The sequence below is a fragment of the Ischnura elegans genome, chromosome 2, assembly GCF_921293095.1.
Source record: "Ischnura elegans chromosome 2, ioIscEleg1.1, whole genome shotgun sequence".
Lineage (NCBI taxonomy): Eukaryota > Metazoa > Arthropoda > Insecta > Odonata > Coenagrionidae > Ischnura > Ischnura elegans.
In genome coordinates, this window is record NC_060247.1 from 67538290 (window position 1) to 67550586 (window position 12297).

The 12297-nt window shown below is 39.1% G+C and overlaps 1 protein-coding gene across 2 annotated transcripts in view; it reads right to left on the reverse strand.

Moving 5' to 3' along the window:
- LOC124153904 (disheveled-associated activator of morphogenesis 1) overlaps positions 1-12297 on the reverse strand; it is a 500124-nt gene that overhangs the window by 274147 nt on the left and 213680 nt on the right. The window contains exon 4 of one of the 2 annotated variants that reach the window (XM_046527301.1): positions 11258-11327. The gene's annotated coding sequence lies outside the window, so the exon portion shown is untranslated. Of the gene's footprint in view, positions 1-831; positions 978-11257; positions 11328-12297 lie in introns of those variants that run through there. The other variant, XM_046527302.1, reaches the window with a different exon arrangement.

A 12297-nucleotide genomic window follows, 5' to 3' on the forward strand; every position in this document is an offset into this window, starting at 1 on the left:
AAAAAAGACACAAGATTCCTTCCAATCCGACGGAAGCGGACGGGCTGGGCTGAATGCCACAAAAGAATATGATATCATCTCCAAATCACCTGCAACCGAGGATCATTTATTCTTTACGACCATATTCACCAGGAATTGACAGTAAAAAAAATTGAGGCCCTACACATAGAACATATACTGCACATAGGTTGATAAGATTATAGCAAAAGTATGGAAATTGACAAGAGTAAAATGAAAGTTTTTATTTTTGAATTTCCGGCCAGAATTTACGTTCATTTATCTAATTAATGGGTGCAATACATAGGTCAAAAATGCTCCATACCGGAGCCTTAGATACGCTGTACTGAACATATAGTATGTAACATTATAGCAGATATTCGGTTTTTATGTACACACATGTTTGACAGGTATGATTCACTATTAATTTCCAATATCTAGAAAATTTATAGGCTGGACAAATACCATTGACCAGAATGTTCTCAATTTATGGGGAATTTATTGGGTTGACAAATTTACATCTGAGGTTTTCCCTTGCATATTAAGGCTGGAACACAAGGTGTACCATTCTACCGTATAGGTGGATGAAAAACACCAAAGGATGAACTACTAGAAACCAGAAAGAAACACCTCACACACCAAATGGTACACGTTCTGCAAAAGTTTGCTGAGAACTATCTCTTTGGTTTTGACAATTACCACAACTCTTATTTGAAACTCGCGGATGCCGCGACACGGTACACGGTCATTGTGATCCAGCCTACCCTTGCATGGAAATCACAAAGGTGATGAGTGAATGCTCACATACACTGAGTAATCGGATGCTAACTTTACCTTAACAAATACCCTCGATATCTGCCACAAGGAATCCACGGGCTTCCGGTCGAACGGATGACGAATTAAATTTCCTTTTCCAGGTAGACATTTGGAATCGATTTATGTTCACCGATTTAAAACCGCGGAAACGAAACAACACAGCAGCATTCCGGCTAGTAGCCACACTACAGCTGACAGCTCATAAGACGGTCTCCTCACTGATTCTCCAACGAGACTCCTCCTTATCTCCCAAACAGGAAGGAAGGAAGTAGCGTTCTCTGTTGCAAGTCTTTGGCCTTTTCCGACTCATTATCGCAGAGATGGCGGAAAGGAGTGTTGCAGCAAGCGCGTGCCAAATGATTCGAGCGAAAAAATCGAAAGTGATAACTCGACATCAGAACGGCTCAAACCGAAAGGAACATTCAAGTATCGTCATTAGGTCTTAACAGAAGCGATAATAAATGGGGTATCAATTATTTTTTTGATAAAATTATCAATACCTTGCTGGTCACCGTGATACCAATGTAGTGTAATAAATGGAGTCACACTAATTTTTGTGATAAAATAACCTGTATTTCACCTTAACGAACAGCGGCATACCAAACGGCGCGAACGGCGCAATATTGAATCCAAAAGAACAAACCTGCGCAAATAAAGCGATACAATGATATTTAGCACACAGCAGTACCAATCCATAGAAACTATAGAGAAACACACTACAACACTTTAACGAATTGTCGTAACTTCATATTAATTGTCAAGAGAGAAAATTTTAACAACAGCAATAGGGGAATCTCAAGTATAAAATTATAAAACCAAAAACGCTTAAGCCGCGTACGGCAAGGTGAAATTAACATTCTTTGCAAAAGCTAAAGATAACTCTGGAAAAGAATATTAATTGATATATTTGATATTAATGAATTAAGAGTTTTTGAATGATATTGAATAATGTAATTTCCATGCAAGGGTAGGCTGCATCACAATAATCGTGAGCCTAAAAAACGAGTTGCTGAAACTCACAAGCCCAAAGAGATAGGACACAGGAAACTTTTGTAGAACGTTTAACATTTGCTGCATGAGGTTGAAGCTGATTTGAGAACGGACGCTAGCGCCGCTATTGGTGATTTGAGTCACCGATAATCCAGCAACCACTACACAGACCGCGTAGCATCCACGCATTCTATTTTAGAACACTTTCAACATGGAGCTTTCTAGAGACAATGTCACCTCCCTCGTTATTGGCTATAATTACGAGATGTTTAGATTGGTTCACCTAATTATCACACCAATTCGAGTTATTCTGTAATAAGATGTGGAAAATTCGACTTTCTCCCTAAGCTCTAAACCCTCACTAAAGCTATGGCAACTTGAATAAGTAAAGTTTGGCAACTAAAATTTACGGAGAGTGCATCAAGAAACGTACAAATGTGGCATGAAGTGAAATTCCAAAAATATGCCCATTGGAATGATTAACTTAACACAATAATTATTGCTGTCCACTAGATCACGACACTTCAAAAAAATCAAAATACAGGAGCGTAAAAAAGCCCGAACGATGCTCTGGTTTTTCTCTTAGAAATACTTATTTAAGGCGATAGAAATATACCGAATTTTCTCACTTTGACCAACATATGACTTTTTGAAAACCGCAATCCCTAACCATTTCCCCATACAGTAATAAGAACCAACCACTGTTTAATACGGCAATGGAGCTTTTCCAAGAATTTAGAAACATCACTCCCAATTACTGGCAGCAAAATGAAACTCCGACAAGCTTCAAGAGAGGAATGGATTAGAACAAGCGATCTCTCTTTGTCGGCCACGCATGCTGCACTGAAGGTCACATGGAGACTGGAGAATTTACGATGACACCGTTGCTAGCATAAGCTAACATCTAAAACACAATCTTATCGTTCCCAGCTACATTTCCTGCGGTTCTTTCGGTCTTCTTTCAAATCACTTGCCATGTAAGAGCAAGTTGACTTCAAGCGGAGGACAAATCTCCATTACAAACAACACCAACCGCTTTCTCGCAAAATACGTTCCTCGCGAACGCTAAGTGAATCTTTGTTTACTGGGTCACCTTCCTCGTTTCCTTGGAATGAATGGGGACTTGTCGATATTTCCTCATAGGGAAATACTCGGTAGAACATTCTTCAACTGTTATCGAGCGGCCTCTAGAATTAATCCATTGTCACTGGTGAAAAGTGAAGGCCTTGGGAGTTGCAGGAGCAAATAGATTTAAAAATTCTACTGAAAAACCTATTGAAAAGTTTTTCGCAAAAAAATATAGCTTTTTTAGATTAAATTCACATTTCTCACACATTACCGGGGCATAGAAACGACGAAGAAGTTCTGGGAGTAAAATCCTTTCGAAATTTTCAATCCGAGTCCCCAAATAAAAGTTCTCATTTAAATTAGTGTTAAAAGTACCGCTTTACCTAATCACCTAACATTTTCTATTGTTTTTACATTACATATTAAAAAAAAAGCTCCTGAAGAGATTCAGTGACCATAATTTTTAGTCGATCGATCTCAATGTAAACCCGCACTTGACACATTAGACACAAAATCGCACAATTACACATTAGACATTACATTTGGAATGTATTTTAGATTTCTCTCTGCTTTCACCTGGAACTGTGGTGCGGGTTCCAGATTGATTGAGCCAACCAGTTAAAATTGAGCCCCCTCTTGAGTTCGAGAGAGCATTCACTGTAATTATTGATTCATTCGCGAAAAAAACTATTAATTGTAATGTTAAGAAAAAACCTACAAATAACAGGTTAGCTTACAAAATGTTCTATGTATAAATATTTTGAAAGTTCGCGTGCAAATGCAATCATTTTTATAATGCAATATCAAGGGAAAACTTTTTTTTTAATTAACGAAGATTGATGGAGAATAGCGATTGGAAATTATCAACATGAACGCACAATTTTTCCTCAGCGAGGACTTATTCAGAACGAGTTTCAGAACAATCACTGCCATAATTACGATCATTGCGTCATCTTTCTAGCAACCATTCACATTGGGATCGAACATGATTTAGCATCACACAATCCTCCTATGGAAGTGAATATTCCAAGTATGCACATGCGTAACAGAAAATCACTTAAAAAGTTTCAAGTTTGAAATCATTAGTGGCAATATTAACTACGCATGGGGAATTCATCATCCCCAGTTACAATGCGATACCTTTAGGTAAAAATGTTATTAAAAATTACATTGCCGCTATAATGAGATTCAGAGGGTAAATTTAATTACCTCCGCTGAATAATTCATTTTTCAAATTAAACTTATTCGTAAACGACAGATTTACAAATATTAAAGCAAGATTGATGATTATCAGAAGATTTCTCAGGCCTGGGGAAAAACAAGCTTATTTACATTACAGGTAGTGGAGCCCATGTATATTTTATTTTCAAATAAACTAAACGAAACACGATTATCTACAGGAAAAGTTCATGTTAAGTGGAAAATCTCACCAGAAACAAAAAATCGTTTTCTCCATGAATCAAATCTAAATCAAGGGAGAAAGTCGTAATTAAACCATGCAATGGTTCAGCAGATTCAATGAATCGGTAACAAGGTACGCATAAACTCAGGCTTTGTGTGAAAGGGAATTATCTTGAGGTTTTTTAAGCCAATATCACAGTCCTTTTTTAAATATGTTCATAAACCTAGTAATTTCAAGTCTAAGCAGAAAAGTAAAAAAAATAACAAAGGAGAACTAATTTTCCCATCATATTTCAAGCGGAACCTTTCATGCAGCTTCCTAGTAATAATTAATAACATATATAGATGATAACTGGTTGAGAAACTTCAGATTTGTAAATTACCTTTACTATACACACAGTTGCAATAAAGCACAAACAATGCATCTATTGGTAACCATTTCGTATAAATTTCAATAATACCGCAATACCCGTATATTCTCCTTCAACTAATAAATAACAAAAACTGTCTTATTATAATATCACATTCTGTGCTATGGCGAGAGATAACCTTTCAAAAAATTGGGAATAAAAAGAATAGCAGTGACCGAATCATCCTGCGTTAAAATTACAGTGTACGATCGAAACTACATTAAAAAATTCCTTCAATCTTTACTGTGAACACATTCAAATTTTTGAGACAATAAAAAATCATAAAAATATCATCATCATCACTTGTCAGCAATCCTAAGAACTGTATGACGCAGCTCTCCACTCAATTCTCCTATCAGCCAATCTTTTCACACCAACGTATTCATTCTATTTCACATCCTTCTTTACCTGTTCCATATATGTATTTTATTCGAGGTCTGCCTTTTCCGTTCTCGCCATCTACTTATCCCTCAACAAGTGTCTTCATCAGGCCATCATTTCTCAATATACGGCCTATAAAGTTGCTCCTAAAAATATGCGGCCATGATCCACAGCTAATATCAAGAGCAAACATTCCAGAGCCCACCAAACATTTCCTTTAGTGAAGGAGAACTCCCTTCGAAACCGCACAAGACCATGCTCCACATTGGCCTCATCTCTGGCAATTTTCTCTAAATAAGTGCTGGGAAACGTTTCCCTGAGAATAAAATCCGAAGATTCAAGCGTGATGGAGTGGAATTTTTCCATAATGAAATAAATACCTACTCGTAATTTTCCACGATCATAAAATTTTTTACGATCTAGGTTATAATGTTTCTACATCACCTTGAAGATGATGTATATTTTGCATTGTATTTCAAGGCATAATTCACGTTGGGATAGAACATGATTTAGCAACACGCCATCCTCTAATGAAATTATATTTCAAGTGCATGCGAGACAGATATTAACTTCTTGTTTCAAATTTAGAAGCATTAGTCTCAATTTTAACTACGTGATTCCTGGAGACTACATCATCCCCTGTTATAATACGAGGGCCGTTATTCTTTCAACCTCCGATGAGTCATGAACAGAAGACGAAGTGATAGATTAAATATTATTTAATTGCTAAATATTAATCACACTTGTGGAGTCCTTTCGACAGAAGCGCTCGACGATCGAGAAATTGGTCTTGCCTGTGGACAAGCTTTACTATACCTTCTTCATGGAATATTGCCGCCAATGACTTCCAATGAATTTTTCCTTTGTCCTGAAGATCATCGCCCGTTTGAAAACGCTTCCCTCCTAGCAACATCTTCATATCAGCGTAAAAGTCACACGGCACTAGTTCGGCATTGCACGGTGGAAGATCGAAAATGTCCCATTGAAATTTCTTAAGGAGCAGTTGGACTGCATCCGCGCTGAGATGAGGGGCGTTTTTATGGATCAAACCACTTTCAGAAATCAGCATGTCTCTTCTTTTGTTTTCAATGGGAATGGATGTATTTTTTCACGTAAGGGAGCTGTATTAAAGTTTAAAATTAAAAAAAAAAATCTCTTTAAACGACATTAAAGACAAGACACGTCAATGCTGAAGCCATTCGGCGAATTTTACTGGCTGTCGCTCCGCAGTGCACACATGGCGGGAGAATCAATTGAGGCAGTGTAGTTAATGAGATTACCATTAATCTTAAACTAACAACTTACGATCAGAAATGACGTGTGCTGCGCAGGACGCGCAGTTGCCCAATCCGATCAGTACCCGCCTCTGGCTTGTATGGTGCTTTTGCATAGCACCATACAAGTTTCGGATGTTGAAAAAAACAGCACTCGTATAATATAACGGTGGAAAATTGCAATTACTTATTTCGACTGTTTCCCTGAGAGATATTGGAGCAAATGAGGAGTGATGGATGTGGAGGGTACTGAAATCACAGCCGCAAATAGGAAGGAGCGGTCGCAGCGAGACACGGGAAGGATGTCCACGGATGCACCGTCACACATACGGGATGTCCACTCACTCTCCCTGCAAATCGGTGATCAAGGTCGCGAGAGAATACTACGGCCGTCCCGCCTTTCGAAACGGAAAGCAATGCGATTCAGTCGCGCTGTTTTTTCCTCCAGCCATTCGCCTGCTCGAGATCCAGATTTCCTTTCCTGGAATTGCGTCAATGGCGAACGAGCTGAAAAAAAGATGAGGCGCAGAACGCGGCACTATTTTCCTCTCAATCCGATCACCATCCCTCACTCTTTCCGACGTCGCGACGTTACACGAAGGAAACGCTGCTCGAAAAAGTACCTAATGATTCCATAGAAATTAATGATTGCCAAGGTGATACCACTGCAATACGCAGCAAATGGTATTACCTTCGTACTAGAACAGATCATAAAATCCTCAACTTTCAAATCAAATTGGAAATTGAATTCTCATGGTGTTGCATGAGGCAGTTGATTAAAAAGGTAGAGGAAAAATCATAACAAGGCCTAATATAACTGCAATTTCCACGAAGAAACATTAACAAGAATCTGAACTCAATTCTAAAGCACCATCACCACAGATAAGAGTATTCGCACTGATGAGAAAATTTTGTTCGAAAGATGAATTATAATTTCATTCTCTTGAAGTCAAAATTTTTATCTTTTCCTTTGCATCGCTTTATCAGGAAATTGATTTTCTACACTTCTTAGCTTATTGATGATGACTACCGCGCTAAGAGGAACCCATTCAGACTGGAATTTAATAGCATTGCTGCGGTTGAAATTGAATTTCTAACGATTTTCATTAATGTTCCACCATAATACCCACTTGAAACAATGTAATACGATCACGACTAATTGGAAAAGTCTTATTTTTTCAAATGTAATCACAATAACCGGTAGCATTCCCAAGCAACCTTTGGAATCAAGCTGAAAGTTAAAAGAAAAAATAGATGAACGCAGCGTATTAGCGCTAGCGAATGGGGATACTCAAACTTCAAAGCAATGGCTGATAATATTGCAGAAAATAATAATCCCATTACATTACACACTAGCGGTCTTTCCATATTGCACTTTAAATAGATTTACTTGGATCACGATACAACTCACCCATCAATATCACCACATATTTTTTAGTATTACTTGAACACAAGAAGAAGATTTCATATATTTATCATTCATCAATGGGGATACCATGAGAAGATACGGTAGGTGTGATATTTAGACAATGGATTCCAATTGCAAGGTGTCGGTTTCAATTCACACGACCCATTGGAAAATATTCGTGGAAAGAAAAATATAATGACGAATAAAGCTTAAAAACTAAATGAGAAATAATACTATGAAGACAGAACTTCAAACCATGAAAAACAAATCAAACAAGTCATTTAAGGTCAATTACAGCGGAGACATAAAAAAACAGAGGTGTCACAGCAGAGGATGAAGGATTGGAAAATCTTGGAAAAATATTAACGCGAAAAAAACATCTGGGTAGAAAAATAATGTCCAGCAAATGAAATAACCCATTATTTTTAAGCCAAATCCATATGAATACCAACCTGTGACGGAATTAGTACTCATCTGACATAATAGTTGGAAATAATTTTGAATGACAAGTTTGTGTTTTCGTTGTAGATATCTTGTACAGGGAAATACAAAATAGGAAAAGTTATCATTTGCAAACACAGACGGTCATATCTGAAAAAGCGTTTATTCAATCCATACCCATTCAAAGCTCCAGATAGTGTTTTGACACAGTTTTCTCTGCTTAGCCCCATCTCTGCACTACGCTAACATGAATAAAAATATACCCCTCAATTAATGAAAAAGTAAATTGAAAGATGGGAATTTAATTGATGTTCTTCGCAACAGTTTATTTATTGACCGAATGATTTTGACAACTAACCCAAGAGGTGAGGAAAAAAATATGGAGCTCAACGAATTTCTTGCGTATCAAGCTCAGCGTACGTAGATTCTACGAATCAACGACTCGTTTGTTTCATGTACTAGGAAGGGGTTGCATGAAAGCGGAACTACGCCTTCCGTATGCCTTTGAAGCTAGATTGAAATTCTCTCCCTCGCTCTTCAGGTAAAAATGAATACTCGGTTCCGGCATCCGGGCATTTTAAATTGAGAATGCCTAATTACAGAGTAAATCGACGAGGAACTTTACTCCCGTCCAATTTACCACTGATAAACTATTACTTCAATGCTAACGAGAGAACTCTTGCAGTCAGCACGAAAGGATACCTATCTGTGGACACAAGATAAAAAGCGAAGCGCGCAAAAAGCTGTGGATCACAGCGTAAACACTACCAGGGCGAGGCAAATGAAGTTTGCGTCAACTCACAAACGGTTCCATTGCAGTCAATAACAAGGGAAGCGCAATTCAAACTAAGGCCGCCTCGCGAGAAAACAACGTGGGTACACTGCAAAAACCTTGGCGTGCCATTCCCGAAGCTCAGGTTACTCTAGAGATTACAAGGATAAATCGTACAAATAGCTGATACTTATTTAACATGCATCGTCTAAATGAATAACATTTAAAACATTACCAAACAAACAGTTCAGTTTTCCTCTTCATGATCGAAACTTTAATGAATAAAATCCCAGGATTCAAGCGTGACGGAGTGGAATTCTTCCATATTGAAATAGAGAGTAGCAATTTTCCACGATTATAAATTATTTATTCCGAGCTAGGTTTCAATGTTCTTACATCATCTTCAAGGTGTCTTCATGATGTAGTAACATTGAAGCATCACCAATGTGATGACATCAAGAAGACATATTCATGGTGAATACACAGATGATATAGTAGTACATTGAAACCTAGGTCGGAATAAATTTTACAATATAGAGGGGGTCCCTCCTAGGAGACCACCCTACCAATTTGAATTACATAATTTTTTTTCTCAAGGAAATAGGTCTGTTTAATAAAATTTATAAGTTCCTATCTATTTTATGCAAATAAATCGTGCAGTAATGATCCTTTTAATATACGATTTGAATAAAATTACTGAGTAGTGGTGTAAATGACTTAGCCGTCGACGCACCCTAACGCTCGATTCTACTCTAAATTTTACGATCGTGGAAAATTGCTAGTTTTTATCACAATATGAAACTGCAATTATGGATAGTAGCCCACGGTTCTCCGGAAAGGCAATAGAAAAGGATCACCGGGTAGAGGAAACCTTAGATACCGCTTTCCTAGAATCGCAGAAAGCGATAGAGAGAGAGGGGATGAGGAAAGGGGGCAAATGGAGGAGGAAGGACACGAACGAGGAATGGGCGGGGATGACCAGAAATTATGGGTACGACTGGCAGACTATATGGGAGGATATGGTCCCCGGATTCAAAGGACGGATATCGTCGCGCCCTAATAAAATGCCCGTGGACCCGACAAGGGAGAAAGGGAGGGGACGCGATCGGAAGATGTTGAAGAGGAGGAGGATGGCGACATGGCCGGAGAAGCATGAATTGATGGGAGACGGGGGCGGAGAAGGCAATAAAGACGTTGCGACGGGTTTATTGGGATGGACCACGGGACTCGACAAAAGCGAAGCGGGGCCAGGGAGGGATGGGATAAGGTACGTGAGTACAAACTGCCCCTTGTTATCGCCAGGAGAAAGAAGTCCACCTAAAGAACCATTGCTATATCTATACCAGTGGTCACACATTACATTATCATACGCTGTATTTAGTTTGAATGGCCACTATCTAAATCAATGTCGAATGAAATTCGATACCTAACTCGAAAGATTGCGAAGGAGACGATGTACGAACTGCATGAAGCTTATCGCATAATGAATGCTGCTCTAGAGCATTATACTAAGCAATAAGGAGCAAAATTTTAAGCGCACAAAATGTCATGATTTTACCTCACGGTCACATAACATGGCGAGCGGGGGGTGATCCAGAGGTTCATTCCCCCCCCCCCCCCCCCCCCCGAAATGTTCAGGAGACGCTGTTATCACAGTTCCCCCCCCCCCCCCCCCGTGAACATCCCCCGAAATATACTTCCTGCCCTCAAAAACTCCCCGAAATTTTTTTACAGACTGTCATATAACAATGAGGTGAAGGCGCCCCTGGAGAGACATGGGTATGATTATGAGAGATTTAAGTTAAAAACAATAATTAAAAAATAATTACAGTACATAAAAACAATACGCACAGTGGCGCAGCGAGGGGGGGGTTTTGGGGGATAAAACCCCCCCAGAGCTCAGAGAAATTTTTAAGTTTAATCCATTTTACTAAATTGGATTGATATTACCAATAGAATAGCGTAAGGATTAATAAAATATCCCTCAGAAAGACGTAAAACTCACAATTTTGAACCATTTATCTTTAAAATTCCACAATTCATTAATCTCACACCTACCACTTATCCTGGTGGGTATTCCATACCCCCACACACCCTGGTATTAGTTGCAACTAACCCCCCCCCCAGGCTTAATTTCTAGCTGCGCCCCTGTATACGCACATGTATAAACACATAAGAACTAACCTTTACCTGATGTGTGTGCAATTACATAGGGTAATACTAAGCAGTGTTTACAAAAAAAGTGCTGGATACATCATTACGAACCATGAGCGATGCATAGGAAGAAAAAACAACTCACCTCTCCTTAAACCTCCATCTGCACGGTCCGCAAAGCCTCATCACAGCCGTCTCCGGGATCCGAAAAATTCCTAGAAAGAAACAAAACAAAAGGGAAGTATTAATGACTGACTACAGGGAAAACATGATGAGGCACGTATGGGAAAAGAGGGTGGAAGCGTCTGCTTTTTTGGGTGGAGCCAATATTTTTTTTGCTCGTGAGGGTTATTTTTCTCTTTCTTTTTGGGTAGAAAGAAACTTGAGAGGGCACGAGAAGCTCCGAGGGTGAAAAGGAGAGAGCCAATTTGGTACCGAGCCGGAGAAAAAGGGCTTCTTCCTTTCCTTCTTAAAAAAAGAACCGCGTCTTTCCGCGGCCCTGGGCTGTATTTAAGAGAAAACGGAGGGAGAAAGAGGGGCTCAGTCGACTCAACATTCCCCGCTTAATTCTCTTAAGGGGCAGATTTGATCCTGAAAAGGACTTCAAGGCTCGCTTTACTTTATCCTTCCTTCCCTTCCGCTCGAGTAATATAAGACGCCACCCTACCCAGAGGCGAAGTCCACAAGAGAGGGTGATAAGTGGACACGATACGCTAATGACGAAAACACTGTCTAAACTTGTAGCAACGCACAAATCCTCAATCTTACCAAACCGAGATTCAACTAGTCGGCCAAAAAAAAACCCAAATTAAACGTTTTTTGATTTTTGAACAGCTACCAAAACCTCTTGTACTCCAAAATTGAGAGTTGCTGGGATTTTAACTCTCCTACCTTCAGTACCTGATTTATCGACAAAACATATTTATTTTTAAATATCTAACTTTACCCCGCAGGCATCGGTGGCGGGGTGAAGTCCTCTATTGCCAACCAAGAGGTCGCAGGTTGAAGTCCAGCCTATGTAGATGTCCCCTATCCAGGGCATGGTGATTTGGGTACGTTAAAATTGTTTACATGTTTAAAACCCCGATGTAAAAGGACACATAGAACTGCTTTTGGTGGTATGGGGATAAATAAATAAATCGATTTATTTTACTTATTTCGGGGAGTATGGTTGGTATGGTGGCC